This window comes from Natator depressus, chromosome 1 (assembly GCF_965152275.1).
Source record: "Natator depressus isolate rNatDep1 chromosome 1, rNatDep2.hap1, whole genome shotgun sequence".
Lineage (NCBI taxonomy): Eukaryota > Metazoa > Chordata > Testudines > Cheloniidae > Natator > Natator depressus.
In genome coordinates, this window is record NC_134234.1 from 208,109,951 (window position 1) to 208,131,299 (window position 21,349).

The 21,349-nt window shown below is 45.8% G+C and overlaps 1 protein-coding gene across 5 annotated transcripts in view; it reads left to right on the top strand.

Annotated features, from left to right (window-relative positions):
• Window positions 1–1,062: 1,062 nt before the first annotated feature.
• Window positions 1,063–21,349, top strand: part of ATN1 (atrophin 1) — a 61,222-nt gene continuing 40,935 nt past the window's right edge. The window contains exons 1-3 of one of the 5 annotated variants that reach the window (XM_074934199.1): window positions 1,063–1,340; window positions 1,814–1,907; window positions 2,694–2,861. The gene's annotated coding sequence lies outside the window, so the exon portion shown is untranslated. Of the gene's footprint in view, window positions 1,341–1,813; window positions 1,908–2,693; window positions 2,862–8,879; window positions 9,115–21,349 lie in introns of those variants that run through there. The other 4 variants (XM_074934192.1, XM_074934208.1, XM_074934184.1 and 1 more) reach the window with 4 other exon arrangements.

A 21,349-nucleotide genomic window follows, 5' to 3' on the forward strand; every position in this document is an offset into this window, starting at 1 on the left:
AAATTGGTTAGTCTCTAAGGTGCCACAAGTACTCCTTTTCTTTTTACATCCACCCTGATCGCATTGGCCCTGTCAACACTGGTTCTCCACTTGTGAGGTAACTCCCTTCCTTTCATGTGTCATTATATAATGCCTGCATCTGTAATTTTCACTCCATGCATCTGAAGAAGTGGTGTTTTACCCACGAAAGCTTATGCCCAAATAAATCTGTTAGTCTTTAAGGTGCCACCAGACTCCTTGTTATCCTCCACACAGCGTCACCTCGTACGTATGATGCATGCAAGGTCACAATGTGAAAAGGACGGTAGAGCAAAATGGTGTCCTCCATGCATCATGACCGCAACGCACCGTACATGCGAGGTCATGCTATATGGTGCAAAATAGCATCCTCTGCACACTGGGAATCATTGCGACCCCATCTGCTGATGGCACAGCCCCCTTTGGGGGCACAACCCACAGTTTGGGAACCACTGGTCTAGGCAGCAACCATCAGGCAACAGCCTGTTACTCAGACAGTCACAGCTTCCTGTTCCGGTTAGGTTCTTTATATAGGCCAGGTACCCAATGAGAATACTGTCTGTCCAGCCATGCAGGACCCTGGGGCACGATTCCTGTGGGGCTGTAGGCCTTTAGCACTAAGGCTGTTGGTCAGAAGCCATAGTTAAGCATGCTGCTATGGCAGGAAGGCTAGGGATGCTATCTAGGTACCTCGTGCTCTGGGTTAAATAGCAGGCTCCTGACAGCAGTGTTGCAGCTGTGTCATTGTAATGCTTGCAGTGTAGATGTAGTCTGAGCCATCTACAGTACAGTACCCCCACTGCCTCAGAGGGTCGAGCACCACCTACTGATATGGGAATGTGCAATCTGACACCATTTGTGAGGCCACCTTTGGGAATAACAAGCATTCTGGGAACTATAGTTCAGAAATCACCTTGGTAAATGCTCCATTTTCCTGTCTCCCTCTCCTCTCCTTTTCTCAAAATGCATCTCTCTTCAGCAGGTAGGGGAGAGGAGGTTGAAGAGGAGGATGTTTGACTGTGGATCTCCCATGAGAGGGCAGTAGTGTCCAAGGACAGAGCTCAAACAGGAGAATGGCAGAATTGCTAAATTGCCTTATTTAGTCTATCTGTCAGTGAGTTTGGCAGGATGAGCAAGGTTACTGAAGTGTGCTTAAGGGGGAGGTCTTACTGGTCAGAAATGAGGGGTATCAGCTGAGCTGGAGTGTGTGTGTGAGGGACTGGACTTGAGGGGGCTGTAGGTCTGGACTGAGGTGCATCTGCAAATGAGTTGGGAAGGACTGGAATATCAGAAGACTGCTAGACTGGAGTATATTGGCACAGGTGTGTGTGCTGTGTCTTGATAATGATGTTTTATGTGTAGTTTAATATAGCAAACATATAACATTTTGATATATAGTCAAATGATGTTTGCATGAAAACTTAGGTGAGGCAGATCAGTATATCGGTAATGCAAATGCATATAATTTGTGTCTTTTTTAGAAGACTTTTGTATTGTGTTTATACTTTTAGATAACCAACGAAAACGGTAATTATTTAGAATCATAGTTAATGTTGTTTTGTGATTAAATATGCATTTCTTTGCATCAGATATGAATAACATGTTATATTTATTATGTGGGCACTCCACTGTTCATTTCCTTGCTTTTAAGTGCTTAGGCTTTGTAAATGATGTGATGTTGCTTAGCAACCTTAACTGTTTTTTTACACACTTTCTTAGTTTTGGAATTTCCTAGGTTTTGTTTTGTTTTGTTTTCTTCTCCTGTCATTCGTTTTCATTTTTTTCTTTTGTGTAGGTAAATGAAGATATGTTTGAGAAAAAAACTAAATCCATACTATGGGATATATCACCAAATTACTGAATTAGCGGAATGGGCTATGCTGGTCAAGGTAATAACAGCAGTCACTGAAATTATTGTGGAAAGAATTTGTTAGTGAAGTTTCATGGTCAACAAGCAATACATCATCCCAATGAAGGTTCTGGAAAACACTTGTCAATGGGAACACACTACACACAAGCAATATATCACATCAGTATCTCTGATTTTGTAAATGAAAGGATTTGTCAATGAGCGCACAGTATGTTCAAGAATACATTGCCTCAATATCTTTGCTTTAGTCATTGAAATAATTCCTCATTGGGAGGGGTATCCAAGACTATATTCTCCATCTGTTTTTTTCTTTTTGCTATCAGCCTCAATTATACAGATTCATTTCTAGTTTACATTTAATAGTAATATCATAAATAATTTATTATTTCTGCCCTTGAAAATTGCCTGTTGCACAAGCCAATATCAAATGTTTCTATCAGAATATTGTGGTGTAATGTTATTTTAGTTCCAGACTGAAGCATATAAAGAGATAGTAGACACTTCATAACATTTTAAAAAAGGAAGCATTTGTAAATTGCTTAATCTCAAAATGTATTCGCTCTGTTTAGCTGACATTTTCAGAACAAAATTTCATCTGAAAACTGGAAGCATGAAGAATGTTGTTTTTCTCACTCATAAGTGTGTATATCTGTCGGTGTGAGAGTGTGGATGGGGGAGTTGTCTCAAAATCAACCTTATCATAGGGCAGCCTTAATGATGGAGAGCTACTGCCTCCTTATAATATCATACTATTTATTATTTTTATTTTTATTTTTTTATTGATATTTTTTTCTCACACCTTAAGGGTTGGGCAGCAATGGAACTGATCTCCTGTAGAACAACATGACCAAAGAAGAGGAGAAGCTCTTCTCCTAATCCTCCTACAGTCTTTGGGATATACACAGGAGAGGTACTGACAAGGCCCCAACTGTTACGGGCTGAGCAACTTCTATGAGATACTGGATACCATCAGGTATAGGAGCTTGTGGTTTGGTGCTGAAGGCCAAAGACTATAAAAAATCAACTATATGATATTGTAATGGGCCACCATTAAGAGTTGTCAAGGTATTGAAATGGGGGATAGAGGAGATAATTCGTTAAAGGGGTATTAAATTTATGAGCCAAATGGCCCAAGCCCCCTGGTCAAAGCATGCAGACTCTACGGTTGTGTGGAGCTACAGGGTTGCCTTAGAGATTACAAATACAGTGGCTAAGGGTTGGTTGTAAACAGAGCTGGAGTAAAGCAGGAGAAATGGGTTTGTGTGAACCTGAGGAAGCAGAGACAGAGAGGCAGCCTCTCCTGTTGGGCACCGAGAAGGCTGGCGGCTCTCTGGAGGATTTTCCAGGAAGGAAACTCCCTGTGTGCTCTATGTTGCTACTGCTCCTCAGGCAAACAGGACTTTGTGTATGTTTCTGTAAATAAACAGATTCACCAAGGATTACCATCTCCTAGATTTCTCATCCGAATGTCGCCACCCCACAAGGCCTTGAATTTCAGCCTTCCACTCAGCCCAAGAGCCAACATTATTATTTCAGAAGTTGTCTGTGATCATATAATTAAAGACAGCATTGTAAATGGAGTTATATAAGGGGGTGCCCAGGAACTCTCACATTTCCTGATTTTTCAGTGCTTTTCTGGGCAAGTTTAGCATCCTCTTAGCATATGTTATTTTTATGTTTATTTTTTCTAGTTTCTCTAGGAAAAGGGAGAGAAACTAAATATTCCCAGATCTGGAACATATTGGCTAAGCTGCTACCCCTGGAAAGTATTTTCGCATACATCCAAGTAAAGTGTGATCCCTGCTTTATTCAATCCATACCTGGCGAAAAAGGCACACACTCAATCTATGTGTACAACACGGGATACCTTCCCTTGGAGTTCTAGAAAATCATGTGCAGACAAGTGCTAGAAAATGATAGCATGTTAAATATCAGCCCCATGACTAGCACACAGCTTTTGGTTCTATAACCAGTGCCTGCTCCTTAATACCACCTCTGGCTGAGTCATTCAGCATCTCTGTGGGTTATTTACCCACCTTGAAAAAAAATGTAGCTAATAATGCTTTTCACATACCAGTAGATTTCAAAGCTCTTCACAATGATGAGTTAGTGTCATTACTCCCACTTTACAGTAAGTCCAACTGTGGCCTTGTCTGCACTACAGCATTCAGCCATTTGTGCTTTAGTTGGTTGTTTGACACCCACACAAGCCACTTGTGTACATTTGCATCCACAGTAGGACTGTCTAACACCAATTCAAGTAGGGTGGCTGCACCCTTAGCCAGCATCCTTAGCCAGCGAACCTCCTTAGTTTGTGAGCTGAGAATTCCCTCTTTGTTCCCCATCATGTCCCCTCCAGTCATGCTGCCAATGGATTCCCCCTCCCAAAACTACACCCCTGGAAAGGCCCTCTCTAGCCCCACAACCCTTCAGCTCCTTGCCATGCCCCCACATAGCAGTCTCCTCTCCTCTGGCCAAAAAATCAGCCTAACTTGGAGAAACTACCACTTCTCCATGATAAGCCACACAAAATTGCAAAGCGAGGGCTAATCTCTTATGCGAATGCATCTGTATAGTTATCTTGTCACCAATGAATCCCACTACCATTTGTGTGCTTAACCACCTATTGTGTCTTGTCATAAACACAGATTGTGAGCTATCTGGGACATAGACTTTGTTTTATTTGTTTGTATAATCCCTAGTGAAATGGGACTTTGATCCATGATTAAGACCTCTAGGCGCTACCACAATACAAATAATACATTACTTTTTAAAAATACTACTTAACAGAAAGTTAGGATTTCAAAGTCAAGCACTCAGAAGTTAGGATATGCCAGAATTAAGGTTGCATTCAATCCCCTTGTGTGTATACTCTATCATACAGTCTTTAATTACAAAATCACATGCTGTTTTCCACAGGACCCCTGTCTCATTCAGTGCATGGAATGGATGGTGTTCAGGGAATGAATCAGGGGTTTATAGTGAATGAAGCAGTTGTCTATAGGCTCCATGCCTCATTTGTGGCAGAAGTTGGAATGCAATGGGAGCTGTGTGCTGTATATAGGAAGTGGTATAAAATGCTAAGTACTCTGAAAAATCAGGACCTTTTTTGTTTCAAGTTGGTCACCCAAAATTATAGTTCAGGAATGAAAATGCATCAGTGTACTTTTGGCCTTACTCTCTCTGATCCTGAGTTCTTCATGTGTTGTGAGGATAAGTTCATTATTGTTTGTGAAGCACTCAGATATTATGGTGACGAGCACCATAGAAATGCCCAGGACAAAATTAATAATTCTGTATTCAGTGCAGGGTTTGGTGTTGGGCAGTAAATGCGGCCTGGGGCCACACTTTGAATGATGCAGATAAAAAGAAATATTGACTTGTTACCCATTCAGTGTGCACCATGGATCCTGTGGAAAAAATAGTTTGTGATCATGTAATTAAAGACTGTATCATAATTTATATACACAAGGGGGCTGAATTAAGGCTACAGGCAAATTTAATTCTAGCATTTCTTAACTGTTGAGCTCTTGGCTTTGCAACCTTAATGTTCTTTTAACACATTTTTTAAAATGTAATAAAATACTAGTAACAGGACTAGAATTCTTACGATGCAGCTCCAGAAATAAAGGCTCCTACAGGTGAGCTAAAGCAGCTGTTAGGTGCTGAATATAGGAGCACCCTTAACTTCAAAACTTAAATCAACCAACTGAGGGCATTGTAGTCTCTTGATCACTTGCACACTTTCTCTTACACATACATGCATGCACACATACACAATACCTTGTCCTGTTTCCAGTGTAGATAAGGACTGAAATCACCAAGTGGCACCAGTGTGAGCAGAATTAAACCTCTATATGTCAAACCAAAATTAATTAGCTACTTCATTAATCACAACTTTTGATCTCTAAATGTAGCTGGTGCATGTATTTTCAATGGCACTGAACTCTGTGGATAGTTTGAAGGGGCAGAAAGCTGCCATTTTTGAGCTAGAAGGACACAAAGAAACATTAGAGAAAATTCCAGTTTTTTAAAATTCAGGACAATTTTTTAATTACCTGTAATTTAAAAATCTTTTGTTCAAACTTTACAGAAACTTCTTTTTCTTTGCAATCAGAATAAATTTGGCATTGTTTGAGGCCTATGAAATGCTTCAAGCCAAAATGATAAGATTATACAGAGGCTTAAATAAGGCCTATAATAGGTTTATTATGGATGTCACAAATGTGTTTTCATGCCTGTTCACTTTGTGGGTTTATAATTTTGGGTTAGTATCTCACATTTTCTAGGGCATTCAGCTATTTGCCCCTGTTGCCTGTTCGGCATTATTATTACATTCTATGTGTGTCTATCTGTCTCTCTTGCTCTCCATCCCTCTTACTCCCCCTCATTCTCAGGTGGAAAGACTGCGATTGGGTTACACTCTCATCCATTCTTGCAGGGCTCAGGGCCCTCTCTTGGCCTCCACGCTAGACTCTCCCTTTGTGCCGTTGCTTGGTAACTGGGAAAGGGGGATGGGACAGGCTACAGGAGGGAAAGATGGGTTGTGGGGGGGAGGGAGTTGTGTGAGCAATTGAAGTGTGTGCAGCTTGTGTAATCCTTCAGGCAGCCTCTGCATGCTGATTAGATCCAGGCTGGTGAAAGCAAAGGCCAGGCATGGAGCCTCGGCCAGCTCGCACAGACACAGGACTAAGGTATTTGGAAAGGATCCCTACCCAAGGTGCACTAGGGATGTTTCAGGGAGTGGTATGAGAGGCTCAATAGGGGACACCCTCCCCCCCCGAATCAGTACTGATCCCAATACATAGGGCCCTACCAAATTCACGGCCATGAAAAGTGCATCATGGACCATGAAATCTGGTCTCCCCCCGAGAAATCTGGTCTTTTGTGTGCTTTTACCCTGTACTATACAGATTTCATGGGGGGAGACCAGCATATCTCAAATTGGGGATCCTGACCCAAAAGGGAGTTGCAGGGGGGGTCACCAGGTTATTTTAGGGGGCTCGCAGTATTGCCACCCTTACTTCTGCACTGACTTCAGAGCTGGGAGGCCAGAGAGTGGCGGCTGTTGACTGGGCACCCAGCTCTGAAGGCAGTACCCCACTACCACCACCGGCACAGAATTAAGGGTAGCAATATCATATTATGCCACCCTTGCTTCTGTGCTACTGCTGAAAATGGCTCTGCCGTCAGAGCTGGGCTTCTAGCCAGCAGCCACTGCTCTCCAGCTGCCCAGATCTGAAGGCAGCACTGCCGCCAGCAGCAGCGCAGAAGTAAGGGTAGCAGTACTGCAACCCCTTCTACAATGACCTTGCGACCCCCCCACAACTCCTTTTTGGGTCAGGACCCCATACAATTACAACACTGTGAAATTTCAGATTTAAATAGCTGAAATCATGAAATTTATGATTTTTTAAATCCTCTGACCATGAAATTGACCAAAATGGACCCTGAATTCAGTAGGGCCCTACCAATACACCAGCATGCTGCTGGATGATGCTATGCTGAAGGGGGTGGTGTCCGTGAATCAGTAGGGGGTTGCTTTCCTTTGCCTCAGGAAGGACAGAAATGGCTTACCGGTACACAGGAGGTGGTATGCTACAGGGAGCAATGTGGGTGATTCAACATGGGGCACTGTGCCCTCAGTAATGACTCCTGGGCCATTGCCTTGTACTAGGATACAGGCTGGAATGCAGAGAGTGGTGTTTAAAAAAAGATATAAAACTGAACCCCTAACCTTGGCTCTTGGGGTCCTAAAGATCCCCTGTCACTTTTCTTGTTATCCCCATGGTCCTGGCCAAATCTCAGTGTAGGAGGTTGTTTCTGCCTCTTTACGTTCCCTCTGCAGTTTCTATTATATATGAGTCTCCTTATCTTTTAGTGTTAAATAGCCACTGCCCCAGAAGTGGCTGCACTTTGGTGGCCCCTGAATTCTTAGGATTTCTTTGGTGCTTAAGGAATGGAAGATACATTATTAGTAAGTTTTGAACAAAACCCTTAGGAACTGCAGTCCCATTAATACCTCTCTGGCTTGCTTCACTTGCCTCTAGACCAGCCCCCTCTCAAAGATACATGGGGGTCTTTGCTCTCAAGCCCGACTCTGTCTGCACCTTCTCTTCTCCTGGAGCTACATGGAGGCCTCACTCTCTCTCTCTCTCCTGCTTCAGGAACACCTGATCGCTCAGCACTCCAGTTCCTGAGAGATCCAATCCGTTTCTTCCCTCACTTTTCTCTCGGATTCGGTTGCTCCCGGGTCTGTCTTGCCAAAAAACTCCAGGCTTCTCCCATTTCTTTGTACTGGGGAGTGGGAAGGGAGGAGAAATTGCAGGAAACTGGGGAAAGAAAGGAGAGTGGAGCGAGACAGATTTGGGGAGAGGAGGGAGGCAGGAAAGGAGTGTGACACCATTCATTTCACCTGATTTCAGATGCAGGCTCTCAGGGGAGAGGGTCTGTGGCTCAGAGAGACAAAGATGTTCAGATGATTCCTGATATTATCTCTGCCCCCCACACTTTATTTTGAGCCTCTGACTGAGTCCCCCTCTCCATCTAGTACACTTCCCCCAGCCCGTTGACTGAAGGGGGCCCATTGTTAGGTCGTTCCCCATTGTCCCTCCTGGGTGTCTGTTTTGGGGGGAGTTTGGAGAGGGACTCGGAGCAGTTTCGAGCAAGAGCCCGCGTGGCCAGGGCCTTGTGCAGCCCATAGAGCAAGCGCCCTGCTGAGGCTCGCCCCCGCTCCAGCTCCCCCCGAGCTCCCTCTTTCCAGCCTTATCCCTCTCCCCTCTTTCTCTCCTCCCCCCACCCACTCCTCTGGCTTTGCCCTCCCTCCCCCCGTCCCCGGCGCGGCTCTCACGCGCTTCCCCCGCCCGCTCCCGGCCCCTGCGCTCGCGCCGGGCTCCGAAGACAAACATTTTGTCTAGCGGGAGGTGACTGCCGGGGCGGGGGCGGCAGCCGCCGGGGGGTGACAGCGCGGCGGGGGGCGCTTCGGAAATGGGAGGCGGCTAAGGGCGGCCGCGGCCGGAGCGATGGGCGAGCGGCGGGGCGGGCTGGGCGGTGTTTGAAAGCGGGGTGCTGCGCTGCTCCACGGCCCCGCGGCCATCGCTGCTCCAGCGGCCGCCTCCTCACCAGCCCGGAGCCACGGAGCCAGGAGGCGGACGGAGGAAGGGGGCGTATTTAGTGCCCTTCCCCCCACCCCGAGCCTCCAGTCGACCTCCTCCCGGGAGCCTGCGGTGAGTCCCGCGCCTGCTCGGGCTGCGCCTGCCCCCCGCCTGTCATTGTCTCTCTCTCACCCCCCCCCCCACGCGTGTCGGCCCCGGGGCGGGGGGGCGAGAGGCAAAGCTGCGGAGGGGTGGGGGGGGGGGGAGAGGCAGGACCGCTGCTTAACCCCGCCGGTGCCAGCCCAGGCTGTGCCCGCCCGCAGCGCTGCCTGCTCCGACGGGGATGCAGGGGGTGGGTGGCGCGGGAGGCTGGGTCCTGCAGCCCCGGGAGGGCTGTGGCAGAGCTCGGCAGTCCCTGCTGGGAGGATCCCTGCTGTCTTGCCCGGCCGAGGTTGTGCTCCCTGAGCGCCCCCCCCCGTCCCCGGCAGGGGGTGATGGACACGGGGGGCTGCGCTTGCAGCGGGTCCGGGGGTCTGTCCAGTCCCCTCCCACGCCGCGGGGGGCCAGAGCTAGCCCGGCGTGACGTCACCCTCCGGGTGCCTCGCTGGAGCAGACCCCTCCCCCCGCCGCCCGGGGAAAGTTGGGCTGGGGGGTCCGAGCGGCGTTTGGGGGAGCCGGGGGTTGGGCGCGCAGGGATGCGGAGCAGCTGGGCACTGGAGGGATGGGTACGTGGGTCTGGGTGTCGGCTGCAGTGGGGTGGGAGGGTTCTGAATGTGCAACCCGACGCCCGTGCAAGAACAACGCTGGAAAAGCACCAGGCAAACGTGTTGTATTACTGGGATGTCTCCTCCTCTTCTGCCCTCCTCAGATCATCCCCGGCTCATCTTGGCAAATTCCTTTCCCAAAATTGAGCTGTTGGTTCCTTTCCAGGTGCAGTTTGGGGATAGGCAGAAATATTTTTTGGTTCTCTTCGGAGTCCTGGTGATTCCCACATGATCTCTTCAGGGGAATAGCCGCAGGAAGAAGGTTTACTCAATCCCCAGCTTCCCACTCCACCATGGTGGGGACCCACTACCGGCCACTACATGGAAATTCTTCCAAGAAAAACCACTAGGTTGCTGCCAGGGCACCAGAGTGCAGATAACTGGCCTGCAAGTGGATTGTCATCAGGCTGGCTTTTGTGGTCCATTCCACTTGGCCAGGGTCTTCTTGCTTGTTATGCTGGCTATTCAGTTGCTGTTGGTCCTGGAATTGATCAATATGTTTCCCATGGTGTCCTCAGTGTTTTTATCTGCAGGCCAGCCACGATGTTTGTTTTGTTCTGTGCACCATTTGTTTGTGGTTGTGCTGGCCATTGTTGCCCAGCGGGTTGCTGTAGTTCCGAGAAATTTGGTCACCATTGCATAACCCTATGCATTATCATTGCATACTATTGAGTTGCATTTGGATTGTCTTTTATGATGGCCAATGAGTTGCTATTTTGTTGGCCAATTTTTTAATGTTATGTTTCTCTTTGTGTTGTGACTGGCTTGGTCTATGTGCTGACTGTTGAGTTGCCCATACTATTACTATGAGATTGTTCATTGCTTCAGGACTAATAAAGGCACTTCTGTCCTGTTCTGGTTATGCAACATTTTATCCTTATCCAGATACTTCTTCATTATGCCTGGAAGAAGTACCTGTATTTAAGCAAGTGGGTGAAGCCATGCTGCAAAATTCTTACTCATTATCACAGTTGGGTTGTGGATGGAGGTGGTCAAATTAGTAATTGAGATTAATTTATTTGACGAATTTCATTTCTTCTCTCCCCGTGACTATTCCTTGCCCAAGTAATTATTTTCATGTTACTTGTGATTGTATAATGACTTGTCTGTGTGAATAAATGTCAGCCGTTGGTTGCTAGTGACTTGCTTGCTCTGTTCCCTGACTGGATGATCTGGTCTTTCTCAGCAGAAGGACCCCTTTTCCATTTGTGATCTCTGGGGATTGTTTGAATTCTTGACTGAGCTTTTCAATATGGCTGTGAAGGAACATCCAATGCTAAGGCTGTCACCCAAAGCAATAAAACTCACTCAAACATTTGCAAATTAAATGTCATGAATCCTAATGATAAAACTTGCTGATCCTCTTCTACTCTAGTAATCCCCCTCCCCTCAGATACTGGTAGATGGTTCTTATGTCCTCATCTTCAGGCTTGTCTGCATAGAATTACATTGGAAATTTAGTGGCATAGTTATACAGGAATAACTCCCTATGTAGACACTTTTATTCTGGAATATGAGTGTCCACATGTGGAGTTATACCAGCATAACTATAACGGTATAATACGCAGTCCCCAGTATTGCACTGATCACTTTTTCAGCTTTGTCCCATAGTAAATTTCTGTGTGATTCCTCTTCTTCTCTGGTGTCTTTTTGTTGCCCCTGCTCTCCAGGCATCTCCTGTTCATTGAGAATCTGGGTTTCAGATTATTTCCCCTCAATATGTTAGCTGGATTTGTCCAGGTTTTGTTATTTCCTGCCCATGTCTCTAATCTCTCTTGGTCATGTGAACTACTTTATTGTCCTCTGTGGGTTTTGCAACCCCTTTCAGTTTAGTATCATCAGATCCTCAGCTACAAGGTGCCCTAGATGTGCAAAGTATTTTTCATGTATTTATCGCTTCATCTTTGCTGCAATTTCTTAAGGTGGAATTTTACCAGTGAAACAGTAACTTTGTTTTACCTTTACAACAGCCAAAAAATAAGTACAAAATATCAACCCTTTATAAAATTCTTAAAGGCTAATAGCCTGAGAGGAAAGTCAAATACTCTGAGTATGATTAAAATAGAAAGTGCCTATGAAAAAGAAGAATTCTTAAAAATCTCCTGGGCCACTTTCAGGTTGTCTTCACTGCAGAGTTAACCCAAGTGATGTTCCCGGGGTCGTCCTAGCCTGGGTGTGAGCAGCCACATTGCCAAGCCATATCTTTGTTACAGTGTGCTCACTGGAACTGCATTCACCCATATGTGTTGCTAGGACTTCTGGGGGCACATCCTAGGATTTTTTGTGCTGCAGTAAGTTGAACTGCTCTATGATTCTTTCCCAGTAAATCGTGGGAGAACTCATCTTCCTTTCTGGATACAGGAGGAATTGTGGGAAGGCACTGGAGGACTGTAAGCACTCAAGTGATTTAGCCTGCATCCTGAGTCATGGCAAAGTGGATGGGTTACCAGCTCAGGTGAAAGTCTCACTTGGGTATTAGCCTGTACCCCCAGCCGGGCCAAATAGCTCAGGTTGAAAGCACCACTAATCTTGGGTGAGGAGGGGTTTGTTTTTGGGCAGGAGGGGGCTTAGAGGCAACACCTGAATAAGAGCCTGTGTTAACTCCACAGTGAAGACATGCCCTCACAGGTCGTTTGTAACGGGTTTCCTCTGACTACAATAATTTGTTATTGTAGGGTCTTGTGTGTGCAACTGTTTGTTACTGTCTCCCATGAGATAACATTTTTTAATGGATTGGAATGGGACCATATTTTCTCCCTGCAAACACAAGGGTAACTACTGTGTCGTCTTTGGGCAATTTTAGCCAGTAATATCCCAGTTGGGTTTTGTGGAGGGAGGGCAGGAAAGTGTTGCCATTCTTCCCCACATTCACTGCCCAGGTGATGTCATTTGTCAGGGATCAGTCTAGCTGAGAGATTTCAGGCTACAACGATTCTTTGTTTTACAAGCTGCCGTTGAGAATTGGGATTTAATTCAAGGATGCCCCTTGATTTTTTCCCCTTCTCTCTGTGTTGTGGAAGTGTAGGATTAGTGAGTGAGTAATTATCCATATTGGGCATCCAGGGTCTTTCTGGCTATGGTTCTTCCTGCAGGCAGGCTTGATACTTGAAATGGTTTTTAACAGAGTTATTCTGTGGTTGTCCAACTTCTATGAATGATAGTTTTATCCACAGTTAGGTCATGATTGTTCATTAGGCTTTTCGTGTATGGGTGATGGTGAGGGTTAGCCCAGGGCTGTCCATCAGACCATGTCCCTACAAACTGACTTCACTCAGGACTAGCCCACGGTCATCTGCTAGCATCTTAGTGATTGATGGCTATCTTGGTGTTAAATTAATACATTTTAAAGCTTGAATGGACCATTTTGACCATATAATATGACCCCTCCATTGCCGAGCAAAGGGCATAGAACTCACGCAGTGATTCCTTCATGAAGACCATAACTTCTGGTGGACCTAGAGCATATCTTTTAGGGAGACATTCTGTCTTCATTTAAAGATTTCAAGTGATGAAGAATCCACCACACTACTTAGTAAACTGTTTCAGTGGTTAATTACCTTGACTGTTAAATATGTGCACCTTATTTCCTGTTTGAAGCTTCAGCTTTCAGCAGTTGGATCTGGTCTGGTAGATTAAAGGGCCCTTTACTTTCAAAAATCTTCTTGCCATGTAGGTACTTACAGACTGTGATCAAGTCACTTTTTAACCTTCTTTTTGATAAACTAAATAGATTGAGCTTCTTAAGTCTCTCTTTATAAGGCAGGTTTTCCAGACCTAAAATCTTTCTTATAATTCTTTTCTGAATCCTTTCCAGTGTCTCAACATCCCCTTTGAAGTGTAGGCATGAGAACTGAACACAGTATTCCACTAGTGATCTTACCAGTGCTGTATACAGAAGCGTCTCCCTACTGCTACTCAATATTCTTCTGTTCGTACGTCCATGGATTTCACCAGCTGTCTTAGCCATAGCATTGACTGGGAGCTCATGTTCAGTTTGTTATTCACCATGACCCACAAGCCCTTTTGAGAGTCAGTGCTTCCCAGGATATAGCCTCCCTTCCTGTGAGTGTTTGTTCCTTGACGTATGACCTTTCCTTTGGCTGTATTAAAATGCATGAACCCATTTTACCAAGTAATCCAGATTGCTTTGTATCAGATTTATCTGTCCTTACCATTATTTATTATTCCACCAATCTTTGTATCATCTGCAAATTTGTCCAGGATTTTCCATCAGACAGTGCCTCCTTCAGTAATAGTTTCATCCTGAGATAGACCACAGTTGTGCCTTATATAAGCTTTTAATAGACTGTTTGATTCCCCACATACTCACTAGGGAAACATCCTAGTTGTTCTTATGACACTGGGTTCATGTGTTAGTGTTTTCACTGGGTTCAGGGGCAGGCCATGTTTGTGCCTTGAGCACTTTTGTTATGTGCAGTGGTTTTGCCCACAAGTTGTCAAAGAGTGCTTCATGTGGATGATGGTTATTCAAGGTTATATCACAATTGCCAGTCTGGAAGTGCTTCTGTAGGCTACTGGTTCACTTGCATAGGCTACTGCTATCCCAAGTGCTTCGAGGGATTTTGGGATCCAGAGATAAATCATAGTTTTTCATTAGGTGACCTGTCTAAAGGTGATAGTTACTCCCAGGTTTAGAACAGGATTGTCTCCCATGTGGTCTCTTTATGGCTGATGGTTTCATTCAGGGTTAGGACATGGTTGCTCAAAAACGTTGCCCAATAATTTGTGCACTTCGCACACTATCTTACATAGAGCTTCCTTCTGCCTGATGGGCAGCTGTGATCTAATGCTGAGTGACACCCCTTACCCAATGGGTAACTGCATGATGGACAACTGTGACCTGACCAGGTTAATTCATTACCAGGGGATATTTCCTGATGGGCAATCAAGACTTAGACCAGAATTGCTCTGTTATGTAGTGCGATGCTTCCTGATGGTGGACGATCATGACTGTGTTCTCCAGAGAAGACATCTGTTGACAAACATCTGTGGCATAACTGTAACCAGAACCATCACCTTTACAGGCACATCCTGAGAGGCTACTATGGCCTAACCTTGATTGCAGCCATTCACTGTATGGGCACTGCTGAATGAGGGACATTCATATATTGAGTCTCTGGCTTTTCCTCTGGTGGCACTTAATGAGTGGGATTTGGGCTCTCAGGAGCTCAGAGGGAAAAGTGTGTTTTTGTTGTTTTTTTATAGTCTCCTGGTGTTGACAACCAGGTAACAGGCAGGTACAATCTTGGATGTGCCATGTGCCATACAAGTGAGAGGTACCTGCGCCTTCTTTGTAATATCACTAGTGAGATAATTCCAGTCAATGTATGGTATTGTGTAGGGCATCTGTCCCTCTCCAGCTTTAGGTGCTGGTCGGGCAATGACAAGTCCCTGGTTAACGAGGGCTGACAGGCTTCATGTTTCTGGTCATTGAGTCCTGGCTGATTGCTGTCAGTTCTGAGGTGGCAGAGATTTTGGGGATACCCAACAACTCAAAGTTGATCTTTGCTTTGGTACTCATCTCCCAGGCTCAGGTACCCATTTAGGCAGGATGAGGCCAACTTTTGCTGCTTGCAAAGCTGGATCTTGTTGTTTAGATGTGGAGGTGCAGTAGGGTGGGGACTCTGGGACACCTGGCAGAATCTCTGTTGGAGTTGTGGAGAATTGATGGGAACTTCAAACATTGACTGTACTTTGACTAGGGAGGCCATGAAAACTTAGAATCACAGAACTTAGTATAGGAACACTCCATCAGGTTCCCCCCAACCCAAAGTCAAGGGACCAGGGCAGGACTATTCTCCAAGTTCCATTTCGTAGGGTTCCTGCTTCTCAATATTCCAAGCAATGGGGCTATAGTCTATTCTGATGTGGAGATGACTCTCCCAGCCTTCAGATGCCTCAGTGCTATAGGACAGTTTCTGTGCTGCTTTTCCTTGGCTTATCTTACCCCTTTCCTTCTAGTTCTCCCCACTTATCCCCCTGCAAATTCCTCTCCCATTGGGATTTTTGCCCCTTAGGCACTTGCAGAGAGTTCTTAAGTCCCCGCTCGGTCATGGCTTCAGTGATGCCAGTGGATTTTACTGTTTGAATCAATCCCCAGTTCTTAACCCCTCTAGCCCCATGAGCTTCTCTGTACTTCTTCTCTGAGCTCCCTCTAGTTTGTCACTATCTTTCTGGGACTGAGGAGGCCAGAACTGAGTGCAGTGTCCCAAGTAGGGTCTCCCCATAGTACCCACAGAATTAAGTATATGCAGAAAAAGCAAAAGTGTTCAATACATATTTATGTTCTGTATTTGGGGGGGAAAGATGATGTAGTGATATATGATAAGACTCTTTCCATTCCACTTGTGTCTCTGGAAGATGTTAAACAGAAGGTATTAAAGTTAGACATTTTTAAATTGGCAGGTCTGGATAACTTGCATCCAAGAGTTTTAAAAGAGTTGGTGGAGGGCCTTGCTGCAACATAAATGTTGATTTTTAGTAAGACTTGGAATACTCGGGAAGTTAGAAGACTGGAAGACAGCTAATGTTGTGCCAATATTTAAAAAGGGTAAACAGGATGACCCAGGTAATTATAGGCCTGTCAGTCTGACATCAATCCAAGGCAAGATAATGGAGTGGCTGACACAGGACTCAGTTAATAAAGAATTAAAGGATGGCATTAATTATAATACCCATCAACATGGATTTATGGAAAATAGATCTGTCAGACTAACTTGATATCTTTTTTGATGAGATTACAAGTTTGATAAAGGTAATAGTGTTGATGTAATATACTTAGACTTCTGTGAGGCATTGATGTGGTACCACATAGAATCATAGAATATCAGGGTTGGAAGGGACCTCAGGAGGTCATCTAGTCCAACCCCCTGCCCAAAGCAGGACCAATCCCCAATTAAATCATCCCAGCCAGGGCTTTGTCAAGCCTGACCTTAAAAACTTCTAAGGAAGGAGATTGTACCACCTCCCTAGGTAACGCATTCCAGTGTTTCACCACCCTCCTAGTGAAAAAGTTTTTCCTAATATCCAACCTAAATCTCCCCCACTGCAACTTGAGACCATTACTCCTTGTCCTGTCATCTTCTACCACTGAGAATAGTCTAGAACCATCCTCTTTGAAACCACCTCTCAGGTAGTTGAAAGCAGCTATCAAATCCCCCCTCATTCTTCTCTTCTGCAGACTAAACAATCCCAGTTCCCTCAGCCTCTCCTCATAAGTCATGTGTTCCAGACCCCTAATCATTTTTGTTGCCCTTTGCTGGACTATCTCCAATTTATCCACATCCTTCTTGTAGTGTGGGGCCCAAAACTGGACACAGTACTCCAGATGAGGCCTCACCAATGTCGAATAGAGGGGAACGATCACGTCCCTCGATCTGCTCGCTATGCCCCTACTTATACATCCCAAAATGCCATTGGCCTTCTTGGCAACAAGGGCACACTGCTGACTCATATCCAGCTTCTCGTCCACTGTAACCCCTAGGTCCTTTTCCGCAGAACTGCTGCCTAGCCATTCGGTCCCTAGTCTGTAGCTGTGCGTTGGGTTCTTCCGTCCTAAGTGCAGGACCCTGCACTTATCCTTATTGAACCTCATCAGGTTTCTTTTGGCCCAATCCTCCAATTTGTCTAGGTCCCTCTGTATCCTATCTCTGCCCTCCAGCGTATCTACCACTCCTCCCAGTTTAGTATCATCCACAAATTTGCTGAGAGTGCAATCCACACCATCCTCCAGATCATTTATGAAGATATTGAACAAAACCGGCCCCAGGACCGACCCCTGGGGCACTCCACTTGACACCGGCTGCCAACTAGACATGGAGCCATTGATCACTACCCGTTGAGCCCGACAATCTAGCCAACTTTCTACCCACCTTATAGTGCATTCATCCAGCCCATACTTCTTTAACTTGCTGACAAGAATACAGTGGGAGACAGTGTCAAAAGCTTTGCTAAAGTCAAGAAACAATACATCCACTGCTTTCCCTTCATCCACAGAATCAGTAATCTCATCATAGAAGGCGATTAGATTAGTCAGGCATGACCTTCCCTTGGTGAATCCATGCTGACTGTTCCTGATCACTTTACTCTCGTGTAAGTGCTTCAGGATTGATTCCTTGAGGACCTGCTCCATGATTTTTCCGGGGACTGAGGTGAGGCTGACCGGCCTGTAGTTCCCAGGATCCTCCTTCTTCCCTTTTTTAAAGATTGGCACTACATTAGCCTTTTTCCAGTCATCTGGGACTTCCCCCGTTCGCCACGAGTTTTCAAAGATAATGGCCAATGGCTCTGCAATCACATCCGCCAATTCCTTTAGCACTCTCGGATGCAACTCGTCCGGCCCCATGGACTTGTGCACGTCCAGCTTTTCTAAATAGTCCCTAACCACCTCTTTCTCCACAGGGGGCTGGCCATCTACTCCCCATGTTGCGATGCCCAGCGCAGCAGTCTGGGAGCTGTCCTTGTTAGTGAAGACAGAGGCAAAAAAAAAAAAAAAGCATTGAGCACATTAGCTTTTTCCACATCCTCTGTCACTAGGTTGCCTCCCTCATTCAGTAAGGGGCCCACACTTTCCTTGGCTTTCTTCTTGTTGCCAACATACCTGAAGAAACCCTTCTTGTTACTCTTGACATCTCTTGCTAGCTGCAGCTCCAGGTGCGATTTGGCCCTCCTGATTTCATTCCTACATGCCCGAGCAATATTTTTATACTCTTCCCTGGTCATATGTCCAACCTTCCACTTCTTGTAAGCTTCTTTTTTATGTTTAAGATCCGCTAGGATTTCACCATTAAGCCAAGCTGGTCGCCTGCCATATTTACTATTCTTTCTACACATCGGGATGGTTTGTCCCTGTAACCTCAACAGGGATTCCTTGAAATACAGCCAGCTCTCCTGGACTCCTTTCCCCTTCATGTTAGTCCCCCAGGGGATCTTACCCATCTGCTCCCTGAGGGAGTCAAAGTCTGCTTTCCTGAAGTCCAGGGTCCGTATCCTGCTGCTTACCTTTCTTCCCTGTGTCAGGATCCTGAATTCGACCATCTCATGGTCACTGCCTCCCAGATTCCCATCCACTTTTGCTTCCCCCACTAATTCTTCCCTGTTTGTGAGCAGGAGGTCAAGAAAAGCTCCCCCCCTAGTTGGCTCGTCTAGCACTTGCACCAGGAAATTGTCCCCTACGCTTTCCAAAAACTTCCTGGATTGTCTATGCACCGCTGTATTGCTCTCCCAGCAAATATCAGGAAAATTAAAGTCACCCATGAGAACCAGGGCGTGCGATCTAGTAGCTTCTGCGAGTTGCCGGAAGAAAGCCTCATCCACCTCATCCCCCTGATCCGGTGGTCTATAGCAGACTCCCACCACTACATCACTCTTGTTGCTCACACTTCTAAACTTAATCCAGAGACACTCAGGTTTTTCTGCAGTTTCGTACCGGAGCTCTGAGCAGTCATACTGCTCCCTTACATACAGTGCTACTCCCCCACCTTTTCTGCCCTGCCTGTCCTTCCTGAACAGTTTATAACCATCCATGACAGTACTCCAGTCATGTGAGTTATCCCACCAAGTCTCTGTTATTCCAATCACGTCATAATTCCCTGACATCACCAGGACCTCCAGTTCTCCCTGCTTGTTTCCAAGGCTTTGTGCATTCGTATATAAGCACTTGAGAGAACCTGCTGATCGCCCCTCATTCTCAGTATGAGGCAGGAGCCCTCCCCTCACAGACGTTCCTGCCTGTCCTTCCTCCCGGTATCCCATTTTCCCACTTACCTCAGGGCTTTGGTCTCCTTCCCCCGGTGAACCTAGTTTAAAGCCCTCCTTACTAGGTTAGCCAGCCTGCTCGCAAAGATGCTCTTCCCTCTCTTCGTAAGATGGAGCCCGTCTCTGCCCAGCACTCCTCCTTCATGGAACACCATCCCATGGTCAAAGAATCCAAAGCCTTCTCTCCGACACCACCTGCGTAGCCATTCGTTGACTTCCACGATTCGACGGTCCCTGCCCTGGCCTTTTCCTTCCACGGGAAGGATGGACGAGAACACCACTTGCGCCTCAAACTCCTTTATCCTTCTTCCCAGAGCCACGTAGTCTGCAGTGATCCGCTCAAGGTCATTCTTGGCAGTATCATTGGTGCCCACGTGGAGAAGCAGGAAGGGGTAGCGATCCGAGGGCTTGATGAGTCTCGGCAGTCTCTCCGTCACATCGCGAATCTTAGCCCCTGGCAAGCAGCAGACTTCTCGGTTTTCCCGGTCAGGGCGGCAGATAGATGACTCAGTCCCCCGGAGGAGAGAGTCCCCGACCACCACCACCCGCCTCCTTCTCTTGGGAGTGGTGGTCGTGGAACATGACATTTGTTTTTAAAAAACCTCAAATTATATAAAATTAACATGACACACATTAAATAGATTAAAAACTGGCTAACTGGTAGGTCTCAACATGTAATTGTAAATGCGGAAGCATCATTGAACAGGTGCATTTCTGGTGGGGCCACACAGGGTTTGGTTCTTGGTCCTACACTATTTAACATTTTATTAATGACCTGGAAGAAATCATAAAATCATCACTGATAAAGTTTGCAGATGACGCACAAAATGGGGGAACTGATACAGAGCGATCTGGATAGCTTGGTAAGGTTGGCTCAAGCAAACATTATGCATTTTAATATGGCTAGATGTATACATCTAGGAACAATGAATGCAAGCCATACTTATATGATGCAGGACTCTGTCCTGGGAAGCAATGGCTTGGAACAAGATTTGGGGGTCATGGTTGATAATCAGCTGAACATGAGCTCCCAGTGTGATGCTGTGGCCAAAAGGGCTAATGCAATGCTTGGATGCATAAATGGGAATCTTGACTAGGTGCAGAGAAGTTATTTTACCTTTGTATTTGGCACTGGTGTGATCACTGCTGGAATACTGTGTCCAGGTTTGGTGGCCACATTCAAGAAGGATGTTGATAAATTGGAGAGGGTCCAGAGAAGAGCCACAAGAATGATCAAAAGATTAGAAAACGTGTGTTATAGTGATAGATTCCAGGAGCTCGATCTGTTTAGCTTGGCAAAGAAACGGTTATGGGGTGACTTGATTACAGTCTGAGTCCCTACACAAGGAACAAATATTTAATCCATCTAACAGAGAAAGGTATTACACAATCCAGTAGCTGGAAGTTGAAGCTAGACAAATTCAGAATGCAAATAAGATGTCCGTTTTTAACAGTGAGAGTACAATTTTCCAAGGGTCATGGTGGATTCTCGATCATTGAGAATTTTTAAATCAAGATTGGATGTTCTTCTAAAAGGTATGTTGTAGGAATTATTTTGGGGAAAGTTCAAAGGCCTGTGTTATACGGGGGACAGACTAAATGATCACCATGGTCCTTTCTGGCCTTGGAATCTATGAATCCATAAGTAGCCTTCAGTGTTGTTTTTTGTTGTTGTTGTTTTTTTGAAGGTCAAAAGGGAATGACCATACTGAATGCTGATCATGTTAATGTGGAGGGGAAGGATGTAGCATTGTGGCTTCCCTGCATGTGGACTTACTTTGGCCCGTGATTGGGTTTTGGGTTCCTGTATTCCACCTATAACATGT